This window comes from Anomalospiza imberbis, chromosome 6 (assembly GCF_031753505.1).
Source record: "Anomalospiza imberbis isolate Cuckoo-Finch-1a 21T00152 chromosome 6, ASM3175350v1, whole genome shotgun sequence".
NCBI classification, from domain to species: domain Eukaryota; kingdom Metazoa; phylum Chordata; class Aves; order Passeriformes; family Viduidae; genus Anomalospiza; species Anomalospiza imberbis.
The window spans coordinates 47,817,770-47,837,929 of record NC_089686.1 but is presented as its reverse complement, the minus strand read 5'-3'; the positions used below and the strand labels follow the sequence as shown (position 1 = coordinate 47,837,929).

The window sequence follows — 20,160 nt, the reverse complement described above, 5'->3', positions numbered from 1 at the left end:
CTGTACCCTCAGGGTGTACCCTCAGGGCTGTACCCGCAGGGCTGTACCCGCTGGGCAGTACCCGCACGGCTGCACCCGCAGGTCTGTACCCGCAGGGCTCTACCCGCAGGGTGTACCCGCAGGGCTGTACCCACAGGGCAGTACCCTCAGGGCTCTACCCGCAGGGCTGTACCCCCAGGGCAGTACCCCCAGGGCTGTACCCCCAGGGCAGTACCCCCAGGGCAGTACCCGCAGGGCTCTACCCGCACGGCTGTACCCGTAGGGCAGTACCCGTAGGGCAGTACCCGCACGCGTGTGCCCGCGCCCCGCTGCAGGTGAGCGCGCTCCCCGCGGGCTGAGGGGGGAGCGGCGCTCGCAGCCCCCCAGGTGCCGCTCCCCCGGGGTTTGTTTGCAGTCAATATTCATGTGTTTCTGTCACCGGGGCGGCTCTTTTCACAGTGATCAGCCGGGCAGAAGGCTGAATGACAGGAGACTCGTGGCTCGGCTGCTCTGGGGAGGGGGGAGGGATGGATTCCAGCCGCCCAGCCCGCTGCCCTTGCGGGGTTTTGGGGGAGCCCAGCCCCGGGGGGAGGGGTTGCCCGGCTGGGGGCCGTGGTCCTGCTCTGGGCGGGCACAAGGCAGCGGCGATGGGCACCGGATGCCTCCCGCTGCGAGCAAACCGCTGTGGCTTCGGGGGACCCCCACCCCAAACACACACACATCCACACACACACGGCCTGTGGCTAACAGGGCCGGCGGTCACCCCCCATACCGTGTGCCCTGGGTGACCGGGGGTGACGCGTGGGTACCCAGGCATGGGGTCCCTCCAGAGTGGCTGGAGGCTCGTGGGGTCCAGCAGAGGGAAACCCCAGGATGGCCGTGAGCCGGCTGGCCTGAGCAGATGGGTGGCACCAGGCCTGGAGGGTGGGCTACCAAAACATTTTTAATTTTTCTGCACATTGAGCAACAGGAGACGAGCAGCAGCCTGCACCTCACCCCCGCCGATGCTCAGGGCACCTCAGTGCTGTGAGTGGCAGTGCTTCCTTGGGGTTCACAGCTCGCCTCGCCCCCCAGGGTAATTCCAGGCTGTGCTGGCAGCCAGGGGCAAGGAAGGAGCCGTGCTCCCAGCTGGGCATGGCGGGGGCTGCCCACCGCAGTGGTGTGCGTGAGACTCGCCTTGCAGGAGCTGCGTTTTGTTCCCTCCCGCTTGCCCAGACGCCTTTCCCTCGCCTCACAGCGCTGCTCTGTGTGTACATGTTTTGTTTGGTTTTGTGGGTGTTTTTTTTTTTTTTTTTTGAGTCCGCAAACTTGTGATTTTCTGTGCAACTTGTGGGGAGCAAATCAGTATGAGGGAGCACCCTTCTCATTGAAACCGGAGGTGAATAAATTATGAACAGGCGAAAATTGGAACAATGTCTCTGAGTGAGTGTTTTCTAGAGAGTTACTATTCCAGGCTTTGAAATCAATTGATACATAATTAGATTCCTCAAGAGAGGACAAACAAGGGCTGCCATTCACCCCTCCTTCTCCCACATGCATCCCAAAGAGAGACTGGAGGCTTTAGCAGAAACCAGACAGCCAGCATTCTCCAGCACTAAAAACATATTCTGGCTTTGGGTGTTCATTTAACAAACAGATCCTTGAACCTTGCTTCTGTTTTCAGTTTATTTCGACCATGTTTCTTTGTGTTCAGTTCATTAAAACATGTCTCTTTTGAGATCTATTTTTACATTTCAAGAATCCAGTATTGTACTTCTGTGGTGGCAGATGGCCCTAGACATCCAAGCATAAGCTCTTTCCTGCTTTTTTCCCCCTCTTTCTTAGGTCCTTTCTGCGCTGCACTTGAAGCTGTGAGCAGCAACCATCGCTTTTTGCAAGGTCTGGGGCTGCTCTCGATTCAGCACGGGGTTCTAACATGTTACAGTCCCTGCTCTGCCCTCGAGGTGTATTTTAAGCACAGCGGCTGCTACTGTCTGTAAAATAAGAGCCCTCCACAGCTGGATAGATCCTTGTCACACGGGTGGCATGCAGGCTAATTTTTGCATCTTTGCCTTTTATTTGCCTCATGTTAATGTTCTGTGGTCCCCCAAATGAATTTATTAGTGGTTAAGGTTGAGTTTCATTTTTGAGGGAGACAAACAATACGAATTTGGGTTTGTAAAACACAGGAAAAAGCATGTGACAATCAGAAAAAATATCATAAAGGTTATTGAACAAAGCAGCAGCACTTCTAGCCAAGTGGGTCACCTAACTGAAGGCAATGGTTTGGTTCCTCTGGCTCCCCTTGGGACTGATGTACTAGCCACAACCACTTCCAAACCTCATATCGAACACAGATCAGAGTGCTGCAGCCATGAGCATAATTTTTGTCACATATCAATAGGACTAAAAAGACCTGTACCAGCAACAAGAAAAGCCTGCCTGAGCTGCTGTAGACCCATTTCTTAGGGAAGGCAGCAATACTGTAGCCTACAATAAGCTGAGTGTCTTGAAGACATTACAAACGCCTTATTAAGTCACAGGATCTTTAGGAGAAGGTAAGGTAAATCTGTCTTATGTGTTATTTGGAAGCATAGGCACAGGTAAATCTATGTTCTCTCTAGTAAAAAGATAAAACGGCTGAGAGGTTTTCATCCAAAGATATTTGTTGGGATAATAATCAAAGCAGAAGTGCTCAAACATATATCTAAGAAGAGGCTATATTTTCTGTGTTTGCTGCATAGATGGCATCTATTTATATCTTCGTGTATGTGGCTATTTCAGTGTCTGATTTTCTGTGGTTTGCTGTCTTACCTGAGTAAACCAACAGTCTACAGGCAGAGCCAGCTGGAAGATCTTGGTCAGTACAGCCAAGACAGCTTTGTGCTGCTCCACGGACACTGCACAAACACACTGACACAGTCTGCTCCCTGCTGAGAAAAGGGACAATTCCAGAAGCACACAGTGCTACCTACCTCTACAAGGCAGTGCCCTTCCTTGATGCCCACTGCTGTATCCCAGCCTTGCCCACAGCAGCCCTGCTGCCCTGGAATAGGTGAACAGACTGCAGGCTGGTTTGCTGCCTCCAGCAGTCCCTTGCTTTGAGTGATTGCCCATCTTGTGTCCTGATACAGCCCTGTCTACCAGCAAACTCTGAAGAATAATATGGATTTGACTTAGCCTCAAAGGTTTTTTTCCACCCTCCAGCCTTAGCATAAAATCCCAGCATACATATTTATGCCTTTCTGGTGGATTTGGACAGGAGATTAATACATATACAGCTCAGTGGAACAAGTTTCCATCACCGCTGCAATTCCTCTTGTGTTGCTGGCCCCAGCCACAGCATGGAGTGAGTGCAGCTGGGACCACCAGGACTCCTGGCTGAAGGTACAAAATATTTTGGCCCCACCAGGAGAATATAAGAGGATGGCACAATCTGTGATTGCACAGATTGTACTGGCAATCACAGACTCCTCCAGGATGAGCATGCTTCAGGTTTGCCTTGTGCCAGCCTCCAAAGAGCCCCAGGTTTCTGAGAGTGCACAGGAGAGGATTAACACAAGCTTCTTCTTTTTCCCTTCACATGGATCCCCTCTAACTTCTGATGGGACTGCACTCAGAAATGAGAAGTGACAGAAGAAATCACTATGTCAGAAGGTATTGCCACCTCACTAAACACTTGGGACTTCTGCAAGCCAGAGACCATTCTTTTAACCTCCCTGTGAGTGTCTCCTCCTCCAAATTCAGAAGGTGCAGTTGAAGACAACTTGGGAGTGAAACAACCCACACCTGGATGGAGGGGAAACTTGACAGCTGGAAGCCAAGTCTTAGAAAAGGCAGTAAGAACACAGAAGTAGAGAGCCAGAAACATTCACCAGGCAGGGAATGTTTGGGGCTTGTCAGAAAAGGAAAGAAGAAAAAAAAATCTCTGCAGATCAAAGCTTGATTAGTCTTAATCCTCCACAAAAATGCCCAGGTCCTCCCAACACTTGCTTTTTTTCCCTTCCCCATCATCCCCGCTATTGCTTGACTTGGTGATTTGCTTGAAAATGTATTAGACAACTCCAGATCTTTCACTGTTAGAAGCATGAAAATAGGGATAGGTACTATTATCCACTAAGCAACACTCCCAGTTAGCACAGTCCTCTAGAGAGACCTGTCAGATAATGGCTTTTGAGAGGAGCTTAGAGACATCTGGAGTAGCCATTTTCCCTCTTTGTACATGGAAAATAAAGATTAGCTAGGGCACGGGGAGGGGGCGGGGATAAGAGTATAATGAAGGGCAATGGATAAACCAGTGTCACATTGCCCATCTGTGTGACTGGCTTCAGGTCTACTCCTGCAAAATGGTTTGTGCAAGCTCCCCTTAAATCCATGGATTTCTGTGCAGGTGGAAGAGCTCCTCATTGGTTTGTGAGTCTGGAGTCTCACATCACAGGCTCTTTGGGGTGGATTTTGTCTGTAAAGCAGCTGGTGCTTTCTGAGTGGCAGATGCAGAAATAAATTTCTTTTTTTTTTTTATGACTAAGTCTTTTCAAGAGTTTTTTTTCCTTTGTATGACCTGGTTTTCTTTTTAAATTTTGATCATTTTCATGCAAAAGACTTATTCCAACCAATTCTGCATCAAGGGCCACTAGAGTTTGGGACTGAGTTCAGTTGTCACTCTCGGGGCTGCATATCCCAGAACGGTGAAAGCGCCAGCACTTGTAATCAGAGATGCTCACAAGGGCTGCAGAGGTGATAGTCACATTTAAAGCATCAATGGCGTACTGGGGATGACATTCCTAGATACGGTGTCTGCTTAAAAAGGTATTCGTGGATTTTGTAGTGTGGTTAGAGAAGAGATGCTCTGGACGACAAAGCCAAAACTCACAATCCTTTAGGGCATGGGTGCAGCCCCGCAGCAGGAACTGCCCAAACCGCCTTTCATCGTAAAACGGTGGAAAAATCACATTCGCGCGGGTTGCGGCCGGGATGGGGAAAGGGCAAGACGGGGCGGTTTGGGAAATTCTTTCCTTTCCCCCGAACGCCCCCAGCCCCCGCCGGAGCGGGCCCGCAACAGCGCCGCGTCGTGTGCGCTCCCTCTGCTGGCCCCGCCGCGCCCCGCACGCCGGGAGGGGACCGACCCTCCCCGGGGTCCCCGCCGCTCCGCGGCCGCAAACGCCGCGGGAGCACGGGGAGCGCCCAGGCAATTCCTCCCGGGAAGGGTGAACATCCCCAGCGCAGCCCCCGCTGGGCTGCTGCTGGAGCGGCGAGCGTGACAGCCAAAGGTGGAGGAGGATGGGAGTCGTGGGGACGTACTCCTTGCATCCAGACATTCTAGGAAAAAAAAGTCGTTTGGGCCATTTTCCAAAAATCTGCGTTGGAATGGACTCACACAGACACGTTGCTGCCCAAAACTGCTGAGCATCCACCTGGAAAAAGAGAGCAGAAGAACAAACGTGTCTCACTACAATTCAAGAAATGAAGCTGCTACTCCGGATGGGGATGTGGAGAAAACCTGTGCTGTCTCTGGTTACAAGGGAGGAGCTACAGGTGGAAAAGGGGCAACAAATAAGTCTATTTTGGGACAAAGACACCTGTCCAAAGCCACCCGCCAGGAGCTAAAGTCGCTTGTGCAACCCCAGTGAGATACAAGTCAAGTGATGCTTAACGCAGCAGGTTTTACCAATACCTGCAAGATGCTAAGGGAGCTGTGTGTGGGCCAGCTAATCATGCTGGAGTGAGAAAATAGAGATCTTTGTACTGCTCCTGTTCTCACAGCAGCTGGACTTCTCAAACAAGGTGGTTGTCACTGGAACAGTTTGTATCTGACGCCTTTCTAATGCAGCACTTCAGAACTACCCTGGTTTTGAGATAAAGGGAGTAAATTGCATGGTCTTTAAAATTATTAGTTGAGATCACCAGGTGCACTTCCAAAATCTTGACAGTTTTGTCTGCTTTTTTAGACCAATTAAGGCAATAATAAAGTTCTCACTCTTCTGATATTTATCCCTGTGATTGGGCTAGAAGGCTTGATTTCTTAAGGCTTAATTTCTATTTCACTGAACCATATTCCTGTATTTCATCTGTGAACTAACAAAGTTTGTGCCTTGTTGCCATCCTGCTTCCCACCTGCTCCATTCTTCCCAAACTCCAATCTGACTGCAGCAATTAGAATAGAAATCACAGAGCAAGTGTTTTAATTGGCCACAGAGCACATGGCACATTTAAATCTCTGGTGATAACACAGAGAATACAATGAGTAACCCTGATGATTTTTAAGACAAGTTTGTACAGTTTAAATTTTATTACACAAAAACACCTGAAGTGATTTTAAAATGAGGGTAATGCTTTTTCACAATAGCCAGGTGAGTGATAGCAAAATTAAAGTACTTAAATGTTGATTTTTGGATATATTTTAAAAATTCTGAGTGTCATGTTAGAGAATGTTTCATTAATAACTGACGTACGTGTAATTTGGCCAAAGAAAGGTGGCAGAGTTGTTCCAGGAGCAAAATCTACCATTATGCAAAATCAAATGCAGTACTTTTAAGAGGAATATTTAATAAAAAGAAGAGGTACCAAAATATACAGAATCCCAGAGGGACAAGTGGATAAAAAAGGGACAGGACTAGTATTCAAACAGAGGAGATAAAGCTCAAATATTAACAAATACTGTTTGAATAAACACATTAGCAGTCCAAAAAAAATACAGGATAACTAGTGAGGCCAATACTAAGTGTGTAAAGAGAAAAAAAAAATCTAATCAAAATAGTGAAGAACTACAGGACAGGATTGTGATTGTACTTGGAAAATGTTGTTTTCTATGGTGGGGATCTTAACTGGTCCATAATAACTGGTCTGGCTGGTGCTTGGTTCTTGCCAGAATCCATCTTCAGGAGGGTTCAGACTGGGTTAATTGAAACACAGGCACCTGACATTGTTGATTAGATATGAGAAACTTGCCTTAACATGTTTTTGTGCAGTTGAATATGGAAAGGGAGGAAAACTAAGCAAATGGAATTGCAGTGAATGGGTCTGTGAGAGGAGGAGCTTCCCAGAGTAAATGGGGAGCCCTGAGATGGAGAAGGAGCACACAGGTGGATAGATCTGGGATCAAGACATTGTGCTGTGAAGAAGGATATGCTAAAAACCTGTCCCAGTCTGATCTGCCTTGGCTCTTTCCTGAGCTCAGAGTCAGAAGACCCTGAGCTGAGCAGCTGCTGAGACTGAATTATTCTCTTATCAGTAGCATTTACACACCTGCCAAATGGGACATTGCACGGCTCCCCTATAGAGTACACCTGGTTAAACCCTAGCTGTGTACCTGAGGGTAACATCAGAGATGATGGGGCTTTTTTGGCAGCTCAGTGCACATTTTCTGCTCTTGATCTTTTCCTGATAAACAACATTGAGCATGTTTCTCTACTAGAGGCAAACCTACTTAGCTAACAACTCCAAAATACACCACAAGAAAAATACTACCCTAAGCTTTCCTTACTTGTGTTTAACAGAGAAAGGAGATGATGAAGCATTTTTACTCCTCTACAGATAAACACAGAAAGATTAAAACATCACCCCTAGACAGGTGCCCCTCCATCCTCCTTGGGAACACACTGGCAGTGCTACTCACCCAGGACGGGGTCTTTTCCAAGGTTCTCTGTAGATGGAATTAGGTAACAAGGGTAGCAAAGAGCCAACAGGGAGGAGTTTTGTTCATGAGGGTATTCCTGCTTGGCTGCCCCACACCTGTGAACATCATGGAAGTGGCAGAGGGCACAACAGTGCTCAGAGGCTGCAAGCAGAAGTCAATTATGTGCCAGGTGCATACAAACTAGGTTTTGTCCACTTTCAGGATGCTTTGCATTCTGATCACACTTCCCACCTCCATCCCACCTGCTCAAACAAAGAAGCTAAAAAGCTCCTTTTTGCAACAAAGAAACCCAAAAACTTTTGGGTAATCCTATGCATTCAAAAGCTGCAACTCAGAAAACAAATCACCAGATCATCTTTGGTGAAGTAACGGCAAAGCTGCTGTTTTAAGCCACTGCCTTCCCTGTTCATAGCCTAAATACCATTCATTTCAAGCCACAGTGTGGAATCTAGCAGAAAATTGCCGTGGCAGCCTGGTTTCCTGGGAGACATCCACCTTCATTTTATGATCTGTGTAACCAGGAGAGTGCTAAGCCTGGCTCAGCTCCCACTGCACCCCCATACAGTATTTTCACCAGCTTCAACAGGAGGTATTCAAGCCAGGATTTATGCAATCTCAATGAATCTTCATTTCAGTGATGGCAAAAATTGCCTTTTTATTTGACCTGTGAGCAGTGAATCTGCCAGAGAGGAGGCACAAGGCAGCTGGAGGAAAAACAGTCCTTGTTTTGCAAAACAAACACGTTGGTAGTTCCTAACTTTCTATCCTAACCTTTAAGGAAGAGTAAAGCTGGAAGTACCATCAATATTCCCAAGTCCATAGGGAACTACCAGCTGGATAGTCCCCATCTGGTGTTTTCTCAGCATGCTCAGTAAATGCCAACACTTTCGTAAAATATGTGAATTAGAGTATTTTCAGGTGAAAATACTGAGAGGAGCCCCCGCTCCCTCCCCCCTTGTAGGGGGACAGGAATAATGCAGTCACTGACACTGACACATAAAGTTTTGAAGAAAACAAGTTCCTCTCCTGATGAACCTGCATTTCTCCATGCACAACTGGCTTTGAAGGAATCTACCCCTATTGGTTGGTCACTCAGCAACTTCTCAAGAAGCCAAACCAGCATGAGTCCATTAAACACTTTCTTGCGCTATTTTCTTGATGACAAGATCTTGGAAGGGGAGGGACTGGACACTAATATTTTGAGTTCAGTTCAGTTGGTAGATAATTCTTCTAAACATGTGAAAGGACATTAACCAACACAGAAATAAGAAATTCTAACAGATAACTTTCCCCAGTTAGAAATTATATGGTTTTGTATGATTTCCCACCCCCTAAATATAAGCCATTTTCTCCCACAGAGATGATGGACAACAGTCTGACCCCTCCTGGCATTTACTGTTTTCCTTTAGAGACGTCTTGAAGGCTGGAGCCTGATCCATTCACCATCAGATGCTGGATTTATACTGTATTAAATGTTTTCTTTTGCAGAGATATTACTTACACAAGCTTCATTAGCATAGAGAAGCTGTTGCCATACATTTCAAATGAAGAACAGTTTCCAGGAATCATCCCTTCCAGTAATTTTGCTGCTAGAACCGTCTTGTACAGCAGTCTTCCCTCTTGCTCCCTTACAAATGGAAGCCAAACTCGTGTTGCTGTAATCCATCCCAAACAGTGATGCACTTCAAACCTGTCCAGTAGGTTTATCTCAAAGTGGACATGATCTGTGTCTGCTCCCTTCATAAAAATCCTATCCATTCCTGGAATTGTGATATGAACTCCACCCTTTCCTGGAATACCTGTCTTGGTAGGCTTATCCAACAAACTTTAAATAAATGCTGTCATTTTGATTACTAGGCAACTTACTGCTTCCCAGTAGAGCAAATTCCATCCCTTTTCTAGTTGTTTTTCTTCTTTAGGTGTATGGGTTACCTTGTCATAACTTGTTTAGTTACTGACAGCTCATCACAACCAGAGCATAACCATCACTGTCCTCTTGGATATATTAATTTAAGCCAGGCTTTTGACCAGTACTTTAGGCAGAACAAGCACCGAACACTTCTGTAGGCCAAAGGCAGGAGGATGCAGAGATTAGGAGTTCAGCAGGGGACTGAACTCCTCCTGCAGGTAAAATCTCTCTCAAACTCTAACTCACACTGCACTGGTAAACACAGCTACACTAAATACAAAAATCCAAGTTAAAACCGTGTGAAGGCTCTTCCAATTCAGAATGGATTTCTTTCTTGATGTTTAATTTCCAGTTTTGGTGGCACACATTCTAAAGCAATAGAAAACACTTGTTCTGCATGTCTCCCTTTCTGCTCATTTATCTCCTTGCTTGGATCACACAGATCTAGAATCCCTTGGCCCAGATTCCTTCCTTGACCCTAAAAAGACTTTTTACAAGTTATGTAATTGAGGCTCCTGTTTTCTTTGTGTAGGTTACACAGTGGTGTTATAGTGTCAGCACCAACACCACCACAGTCTGGCAGCAGAAACACATATGCCATAGGAGTTAGTTACTTCTTACCAAACATTTTCCCTCCCTGCCTCCTCCTCCCCCCATCTGCTGCTCATTTTCTTATCCAGCCTGGCTCATATCTTGCAAATAGCATCCCATTTGGTGGGACAGACACTCAGAGTGAAGCCAGACACGTTTGCCTAGTCACGCAGGCTTTACAAAGGCATCCATAGTGATGCAATAATATAATAATTAAAAATAATGTTTACAAGCTCAATCCAAAGCTTCCATAATAGGAGAGGAGCTGATGCCAATAATCTGCATGTGACAAAGTGTAATTAAAGAGTAAGAGGATGATGGTTGCAGCTGTGGAGTTGACAAGGCTGATGCAGTTCAGGCTGTTGATTTTCTTTCCACAAACGTAGAAACCAGACTTTGGAGAAACTGTCCCATTTTGCAGGATTCTCTGGTGGTTCTGGTGGAATGTTCTGCATTAATTGCCATAAAAACGCCCCCTACAGATCCCCTCTTGCAGATGACTGTTGCACACAGGTTCTGACAGCATCTGTGTGGGCTTCGAAGGACCTAAACATGTCAGCTGACACATGGATAGCATGGACTAGAGAGTGATCAACCACGGACGGAGAGATCGGAGCCCGGCTGGAAACTGTGCCAGTGGCATTTCTGTGCTATTTTACAGGCTGTAGATGTTGTTTTGTGCAGACATTGTCTGCAGTAAAACACACACAAACTGTGTATTACAAATGTTGCTGGATTTAAAAGTTTCCTGGAGAAGCAGTGCAAGTTTGCAAATCCGGAAAGAATATTACTGGGACTTGTTGAAGCGCTCAGTATAAACTGTAACACACAAGCCATTAAAATGAGGATATTTGGCATTCAGAGTCACACATATGGGCCTTTCAAAACCATTCTTCTTGTTTGGCAGCTCCTACAGTCCTTGAATGATGCACAACCTCCTTTTATATATTCCTGTAAGATGCCTTTGCAAAGTTGGCATTTTTTTAAATAAATTGTGGAGGAGAAATCTTACCAAGAAACACAGACCTGATTTAAGTGAAACTTTGGAAAATTACTTCATTTGCATGATTACTTCTGCAAATCCTAGCTGATATCTGTGCTTTGTGCTCCGTTTTTCATTTGGCTGCTTCTGGACGTGCAAATCTGGAAGCCTACTTGTTCGAAGCAGCCCCGAGCCAGGCTTTGCAAGCGAAATGTCAGCGCTGTCCAAGGCTGGGGACACTTTCTGTGCTGATAAGCACCTCCTCTGAGTGGCCAAACTGATCCATCTCCTGCTCTGACAGTGCCATTGTCTAACCTGACTGTTGAGCGAGGCTTTAAGGCTAAGCAAAGGATAAAACCCTACAATTGACCATGTCCAATGACTGCCTCCATCATGTGACATTTCCTCCACGTACATAAAGGCATAATTGACACTTTGGACCTTGCAGATGTTTTGCAATTCATTTGGTTCCCACAAAGATACCAGAAAGTAAGTCTCATGATACTGTGTTTTCCTCTGAAAAATACTGTGTTTTCCTCTGAACACGTTCTTATCTCTAAAAGGTATTTAGATGCAAATTGCATCATGTCTCATGGCCTCATTTGTTTTGTTTTGCTTTTTCATCTAAACAGTCTGTGCCATGATTTTTTTTTTTTAAGTATGAAAGTATTCAGATATTCCTGGAAAAACTGAGTACCTCTGACTTAGATCACATGCAAACAGCAGTATATTCTTCTGCCCTCTGCCCATGGCACTCTGCTTTATGCTTCTTAATTTAATTTGTTTTTCTGACTCTTCAGTGATCCTTTCCAAAGAGAAACCTCTTTGCTAAGAGGCCATTTGCTATGCTGTCAATGAAACAGATTATATGAAAAACTGGTTGGCTTCATCTGGCTCTCAGAAGTTTGGACAATGGCAGAGCAGCATGGTCAAGGGTGGCCCTCAAACACTACACAGACATCTTCGTACAATCCTAGAAAAATGCTCACTTCTTCATGTAATTGAGCAAAGCTTCATATGCCATGGCTTGTCCTTCCTCTATGTAAAATGGGAAAGATTAAGGTTCCCTCCTGGTTGAGCTGAGATTTTTCCTGTAAGCAGCCTTTGCTTTCAGAGATAGAGACCCCTCTTGGGCTTTCTTTTCAGCCCCTATTTGCTCCTAATTAGCTCCCCTGAAGTGACAAGACAGTAAAGGCAGGGATGGATATTGCAATATGCAGTATCTGCCTGGCTCACCTTCCTCACTCGGGATTGATCAGTCAAGAAAATGGCAGCTCCTCTTTCCCCCGAGGGAGATAAAACCAGCTCCTTTGGACGAACCCTTCTAGGCTGAAGTCTGCAGGCAAGAACTTCTAGAAGTGAAGTGAGTTCTCTCATCTGCTTTCATACTGCATGTACCACTTGTGCCTCTGTGTGCCTTCACTTTTCTTTAAATAGTGATAAAAAATTATATGTATTTAAATATAGAGATACATATAACATTTCTTTCTCTGGTGATGGTAAGATACCTATGTCAGATAAATTGCTGGGCTCAGCAAAAGGTAACTGGGTGAGATCTAACATCTATGGCCTATATCACACAGAAATTCAGGCCAGATGCTCTAATGGGCTCTTGAGACTTTAAAACTAATGAAATACTGGAGAGTAAGAGATGTCCTAAGTCACAAGGACCAGTTCCCTGCCTTTGCAGGCAATTACAACCTATCACCTCTCTCACAAATTGATCAAGTGCCACCTTAAAGCTCAGAGGTTTAGTTCCTCATATTTTCACCAGAGTGCCGTTGCAGAAATCCCCTTCTGTGATGTTTAGAAACCTTCAAAAATCTATTTGTGGACAACTTACATATTTGTTCTCATGCCAACATTGCCCTTTGGGTGAAACAGCAATTCTCCTTCCTATATGTTTAAGGAAACCAGTCTTAGCCTTTTTCTTCTTTGGGTTAGATAGAGAAACTCCTAACACAGGCCCTTAATTTCTCTGACCACCCTTGTTACCCTTCTTCTGCTCCATGCCACATTCAGGAAAAACTCATCCAGCTCAAGTAACCAGACTGCTACACAGTACTCCAGGTGAAGGCTCAACACTGGGCGCAGCTTCCACAATTCTTAAAGAAACACCTCACCTCGTACTGCATGGAGAGCAGAGCACCTTCTGCAGAGGGGACAGCCTGCTCTGGTTCACTTCCAGCTGTTCTCATGTTCTAAAGCTGGAGAGGTGCTGAGGCCCCTCAGGGCTGCAGACCTCATCCCTGAAGCTGGGAGAGTGGAGGTAGGAGGGCTGTGAGAAGTGGAAAAAGGCTGCACAACGGAGCCCCATTTGCAGTCCACGTGACAGACTTGGGTGTTTGGACCTTCCCTGAGCACTCACAAACACCTGAAACCCAGGTGCTTCTCGGGCACCTTCCCAGCTGGCTCTGCTTGGTTGGCTAAGTGGAGGGTTTTGCACCTACACAGGTAATGCAGAGGCTCTGATGGAACAAACTGCTGACAATTTTCAACGCTTAAACAGGAAAATAGGAACTCCGTCCCTTCCTCCTCACTGCTGAAATCTGCTAAGCGAAACACTGCTAAGCCAGGCTTGACCAGGATCAGCTCCTCCTCCTCTTACACACGCACCCTAATGTGGTCTCTGTTTGATGATCAGATGCCAGCTCAAGCATGTGATGAAGCAAATGCACACCTCACGAGCAGGTCAGGGGCAGGACATGCTGCAATTCAAAACTGAATTTCATTAGAATATTTAAAACCAGGCTCAGGGTTGCATCTTACTCTTATTTCCTGCCATGAGTCTACAAAAAAGATGTTATTACATGAGGGGAAAACCCCAAATTTTTTTCCTCTTTTCCTCACAGTAGCTCTGAAACATTTTAGGCAAATGATTTAAAAATTGCCTTTAGGGTCATATATCCATATTTTACAAATGTTACTTTGAAAGTAAAATCTCCATTTATAAATGTGTGAAAATAATATATCAGACGATGTTATGGCAAATTTATCACAAAATCAATATATATAGTTATTATTATTTCATACATGTATACAGAACCTCTCTTAACAGTTATTGCTGGTTCTCTAATACTTGACCTGCACCTGACATACAATGCAGTGTTTTAAAGTTTCTCATACCTTGACTGAGGCCTGCAGTTAAGCAAATTTTGCTTAGGCATCAATTGTGCTTTCTTAGTTGTGTGTTTTTAACGCTTAGAACTCTTGCTTGATGTTTTACATCTTTGGACAGGTATTTTCACTCTATTGAATGACCAGTCTACTTCATGCAGATGTAAGAAGAATTTGGGGGGATTTTGGCTGGTTGTGACAATTACAGATACGTGAGGAAGGTAACACTGCTGGTATAATTGTTCTGTAACGGACTAAATGATTCAGTGGGGCACGTGTCTTTTATTGGTGGAGAAAGCACCTACTACTTCTCTTTGCTGATTAAGTTTAGCTTGCTGAAATGGAATTTTAGAGTACTGTGCATAGTGCTTGGTCATGGTTATAAGGCAGACCTTGGCTCTTTAAATAAGTGGAGAGAATGAATGCTCAAACTCCAAAGTCACTTCAAAACAAACCCCACAGAAAATTAAAAGGAAGGTAAACCCCTAATTTTTTTTTCAATCCCAAATAGTTTCCCACAAGAAACATCTAGAGACCTCTAGTCAATAAACAGAGCTATTTCTTCAGTGCTGACTTCTTTACAGAGGCTTTAAGCTCTTTTGGGGTCTGGATTAAAAGATGTGAGCACCTAAAAAAACCTGAAACAGAGAAATAAATAAAGTCACCTCAGTGCTTCATGGATACCCTGCTTTTTGCAAATGCTTGTCCAACCACAACCTAAATAATTCAAACCATCGTTGTCAGGCAGCAGCACAGCTCTCCTCAATAGGCACTTGCCTTATCACTCTACAGCAGATGCTTCAGTCAGCCATTGGATATTGAAAACATAAATAATGAAACAAAATTTGGAGACAATGGTTTCTGGGCCGGGGACAAAATACTGATGGATATTGTCAGTCTCGGTGTAACCAAGCAGCAAAAGCTCAAGTGACAACAATAGAGAGGAGAAGAATAGGGACAAGTGAGGAGCCCTGAATCTCAATAAGGCCTGGAGCTGCACATGCTGCTGTTACCCTAGAAACTAACCTCTCCCCTGAAGAGGTTTGCTGGGGCATTGTCCGGGGGACACAAGATGTGTCATACACCAGATGGTCGTGTGCTGTATAACTCAGTTATCTGAGTGCTGGAGTGGAGGAATGCACGCCGCCGAGCGCTCCGGAGGGCCGCCCAGGGCACCATCTGTTCTTTCAGACCCAAGGCACTGCTTTGGCGTTGGCTTTTTTTTTTGGTTGTTTTTTTCTCCTTCCAAGAAAGGAGGGGAAAACAAAATTAAAATGATTCACCATTCAGCAGGGAAGGGAGAGAGTAAAAAAAAAGCGGCTTAATACAGTTGCCATATCTTGCTTTCATTTAGCTAATTTTATCCCTGGGTTTTATGTCAGGTGAATTGCTTTTTTACGCCTGGGAGAGCAGCAATTATTTCTCTCTCAGGAGTCTATCATTTATAAATAAAACCCCTTTGAGACCTCATCGGTCATTTACCATCTGAAAACCCCCAAATGCTTTTAGCCATATGTTCTCCAAAGTCTACTCTCTCCTCCCCAGAGCTCCCTGCAAAGGTTTCGGCAATGCAGGGGAAAGAGCATTTTTCTTTTCCAGGAATTGTTCTCCCCTTTGGCTGGGAAGGGGGGAAGGAGGAAAACAAAAAGTCAGGGCTGAAGCGGCGGCATGAAGGACTGGCGTAGGAAGGAAATGCTAATCACAGGCTGTGCCGTGCCAAGGAGCAGTGACTAACGTGCCTGACAGGGCCAGGCACCGGCAAACATCCCGGGGCTCCAGCTCCACTGCCACCAGAGCCAGCCAAAAGCCTTCCTGTTGGCTTTGGACTGAGACCTCGATCAAGTTGTGGAAGAGGGAGAACCAGATGGAAATCAAGGCTCAGGACACTTCAGGGTATTTCAAAGGTGTATTAAGGCACTTAATACATTTGGGTGCAAGAAGATCAAGCCAGGGCAGTAAAAGTGATGCTCAGGCTGCAAGAAACAGGGACTGAAATGTGTATGTTTGGGGCAGTACATTTTGCTTAATGACAAGACCTGTCTTTTGGTGCACCTATGTGCTCCCCTGCTTCTGGTTTCTGTCTTGCAGCTGCAGAGTATTCTCCCACTTCTCAGCACAGGAAAGAAAATAAATGGAGAAGAAAGTGCTGGCTTGATTGCCAACTGAAATAACAGGGAAACATTTGCAACCGTTTAAGCAAAGGCGCTATTTCAAATCTGCTCCACAATGGCTGCAAGCGAGCACACGTAGTGGTGGTGGTGGCTGTGAGTCTGCAGCTCCTGCAGCACTGGCAGAGGAGGCATTCAGCATGGGAAGCACATCTGTCATTCAAGCTTTACAACACAAATTATGATTAAAAAGACATTGTGGCTTGCAAAAGACTCCCTGGTGCAGTTGTGACCAGTCCTCATGGGGGTAACTCTTACCTGATTGTTCCCAAAAGTGATCTGAAGTGCATGAATCCCTCTGCCCATCAAACCTGCAGACAGTGGTTCAATGAACAGAAGGAACTAGGAAAAGGGATGTAATCAAAGCAAATTTACAAGAAGGATAACAGCCAAAGATGTAAAAAGAGTAAAACCTGAATCACATGTACATTTAGGTTCGATGTACAGACAGCCCAGTTAAAAATCCAACTCGTGACCATTAGGACTGACAAATTATTAGGCAATGCTTAAACAACAGATGATAACATCTCACAAACTGCTTGTAACCCTAATCCTTCACACATGATTATCATTCTTACAGCATTGGTACTACCTGTATCAACTCAAACATACTGATGTTTAAAAATCAATAATCAATATAATCCTAAGGATGTAACATATAGCAGAAGTGAAAACTGAATTTATTTTCCTTCTTTCCTTCTTGCTTTTTATTTCCCTGTAAGATTACTTGCACAGAAAGCAGCAGTGATGAATTTCAGCACTGCTGGCTTTGAAGATTGTGTGAAATGCACAGGCATTGGAAGCTCAGTGTGTGAGGCTCCCAGACTCAGGAAATTATGGCAAGAAAATCTCTATGGATTTGTCTGCACACCCCTGCTGGGAATTTGGCCCTTTCTGATCCACGACAGTTCACTGAGGGCTGCCTAACCTACTTTCTGTACCTGGCTGAGAGACTGACCAGCAGCTTGATGGGGTCGTGGAAGCTTTATTCCCTTTGTTCCATGGGTGTCTGCCATGGAGAGCCAAGCTTGGATTAACCGAGCCTAAATCCCTGGGCAGCCTGCCAGAGCAACGCTAGCTCTGAAGCAAACGTAGCTCCAAGATGGTTTCAAGACAGGCTTTATAGATCAGCTCTTCTTAGGTGCAAATCCACAGGCAGAGAGCACAATGTCTCATGTCAGATGCCCGGGAAGTCTCCTCCAGAGGCAGCAGTTGCCAGCTCAAGCGGGACTGATGTGAACTTGGACAATACCGCTCCTTCGGGCCAGCCCTTCCCCAGCAGTGCTCCCCTGCCAGTGATGCAGACAATCTCTCTTTGGATACTGTGCTGTGTTACAGTAACACACATGGGCATGGCTCATAATGTGCCCATCCAGCACCTGTGTGTTCTTTGCTGCAGCACCAAACATTTTGATGTTTTAAGCCACTGTCATTGGAAGCAACGTGAGGAAAAAGCTATTTTCCAGCATTTTTCAATAGCTGATCCAAAGGCAAGGTGCATCAAGTCTTGCAGGAGCAAACAAAACCCAAGAACATGTCTCCTGCATGTCTCCTCCTCATTCCAGGAGTTAGAAGTGGTCTTCTACTCCAAAGTGAGGGGTTACATTTCTTCCAGACCTCTTTGTTTGGGTAGGGAGAGAGAGGACTTTCAGCCCAGTTCCTGTGAAAACAAGGTTAATGCACTCATGCTGTGTTTGTTTTGCCTCCCCCTAATAACTTTTGAACCTGTTGGCCTTGTTCAATTCAACTTGACAGAAGGATAGAAAATAATTAAGTTCTCATAAGTTTTTTGAAAATAGGCACTGAAGACAGAGGGTCCTGGTGCTGTCAACATCCTCACTGACAAAAGGCTGAGCATAAATGCACATCTTTTTGGACATCAGGGGAACAACACAGAAAACCTGCAACCACAAAAGAAAAGCTTCAGCTGACATTCACACTTCTTAGACATCAAAGTCAGACCACAGACAAGAGCAAAAAAGCCAGTGTTCTCAAAAATCCTTGCTAGTTTCAACCTGAACTCAACACCTTCTGGCAATTCCATAGCTACATCATGGGATGTAGCTAAGTCTCCCCTCCACATCGTACATGCATAACCACCTGCTGCCTTCAGCACAGCTGCTCCTGCTGCTTAGGAGACCCAAGGTACAAAACATTACAGAAGCTATTTCAAATGAAATTGGAGGGAATTTTAATGCTCTGTGTTGTGTGTGTGCAGTAGGACTCACATCACTGAAGTGTAAGGAAATACCTCTAATCATTTTGGCTTGAAAACTCAAGTGGCATGCAGGAATATTAGAAACCAATAATTTGAAAACAGAAATGGGAAGCAGAAACTTGTGAATTCGCATGGTTCTGTGGCTCTGTGACCACAAAGAAAGGAATGCTGCCTACAGAGCTGAGCCCAGCTTCCACTGAAAGCCATGGAAAGGAATCTTTACTGCACATTTTCAACTTCCAAAGGCTTACACTGACCTGCATGGACTGAGCAGTCCCACTGCAGGCAATACCCAACTCCAAGCCAACATAAATCAAGTACATTTTCATGGGAGCTGCATCATACCTTCAATCTTTTTCCTTTTCTTCTAAATGCCTCTCCTCTTCCCAAACCACCACCCCAGCAGTAAAACCCATCTCAGCAGGGTACATGAGGATTAGCTTAAAACTATTTTAACCTTTTCTCTTTAAACTCCCAGAAAAGAAGATCTTCCTGTGTTTCACTTTTTCGTTTTTCAAAAAAGCAGCTTGTTTCTTGCCCAGACCTTTAAAGCTCACCAGCCTGGAATATTTCCAGCTTACTCAGAACTGATGGGTGCTAAATCAGCCCAAAGGTATCTGCTAGCAACAACAAACCTTAATTTGCTGTAGTAAAGTATCTGTTCAATCCACTGACATCCAAAGGTTTCTGCCTTAGCTAGAGCTAAGCAGTGCATAGCAGTGGCCCATTGTGTTATTTGAAATGAACCTGCTTTAGGGCAGAAGAGTGAAAATGAGCGATGGCCAGGCTCCTGATCTCCTTTTGTAAGATACTATGTCGAAGGGGACCTAAACCCCAGCCTCCTCTAACCGTTGGTTTGGCAGCAGGCACTTCCAACTGAAACTCCTTGGGCCCGGAATAATTAAGGGTTTGCCTGTAGCAGGACTCCAGGGTGGGTAATAATTTATCTGAGAGTGGTACCTCCAGTCCCCAGAGGGCAGGTCCCTTTGTGTAGGCACTGAGCAAACACACAGAAAGGGGCCCTCCCTTCCTAAGGAATTTGTGGTCTAAACAAACAAGTGGGCTGAGTGCAGGAGAGGGGGCAGCAGATGTGGCCAGGCAGGTGAAATGACTCGCCCTGAGGTCACACTGCAGATTAATGCTGATGCCAGGCAGTGATTCTGTCTTTTGAATCCCAATACAGTCCCCTCACCAGGAGCTCAGATTTTGCTCATGGACTACAACTCCTCCCCTGCACAAATCCTCTCCACCTCCCATGGATCTTCTTTTTTGCAAACTTGCACATCGTCTGCCTCTGCTGCAGGCTGAGGCAGGGCAAGCTTTCATCACCACCTTCAGCTGGGCAACCCCATGTTTTGCCTCCTCCCCTATTCCTTGGCTTCCTACTATCTAGATCTGGCATCCATCTGGCATCCCCCTGGTAGGCTGGGGAAGCTAAGCCAGCCAGCATTTTTTCAGATGACTATTTTTTATTTTATTTATCAGGGATGAGGGTCTAGGCTTAATTTACACCAGTCTGGAAATGCAAACTGCTATTGAGCTGCTCCAAGAAAGAGGCTTATTTTGCAGTTTCACATGCAT

The 20,160-nt window shown here is 45.5% G+C and overlaps 1 long non-coding RNA gene across 1 annotated transcript; it reads right to left on the bottom strand.

Moving 5' to 3' along the window:
* Positions 1 to 7,178: 7,178 nt before the first annotated feature.
* Positions 7,179 to 19,862, bottom strand: LOC137476012 (uncharacterized). The gene is made up of 3 exons (XR_011000193.1): positions 18,263 to 19,862; positions 13,200 to 16,703; positions 7,179 to 7,689 (listed from the first exon to the last, which is right to left on the bottom strand). It is a non-coding gene; the product is annotated as an uncharacterized lncRNA (long non-coding RNA).
* Between the last annotated feature and the right edge of the window lie 298 nt (positions 19,863 to 20,160).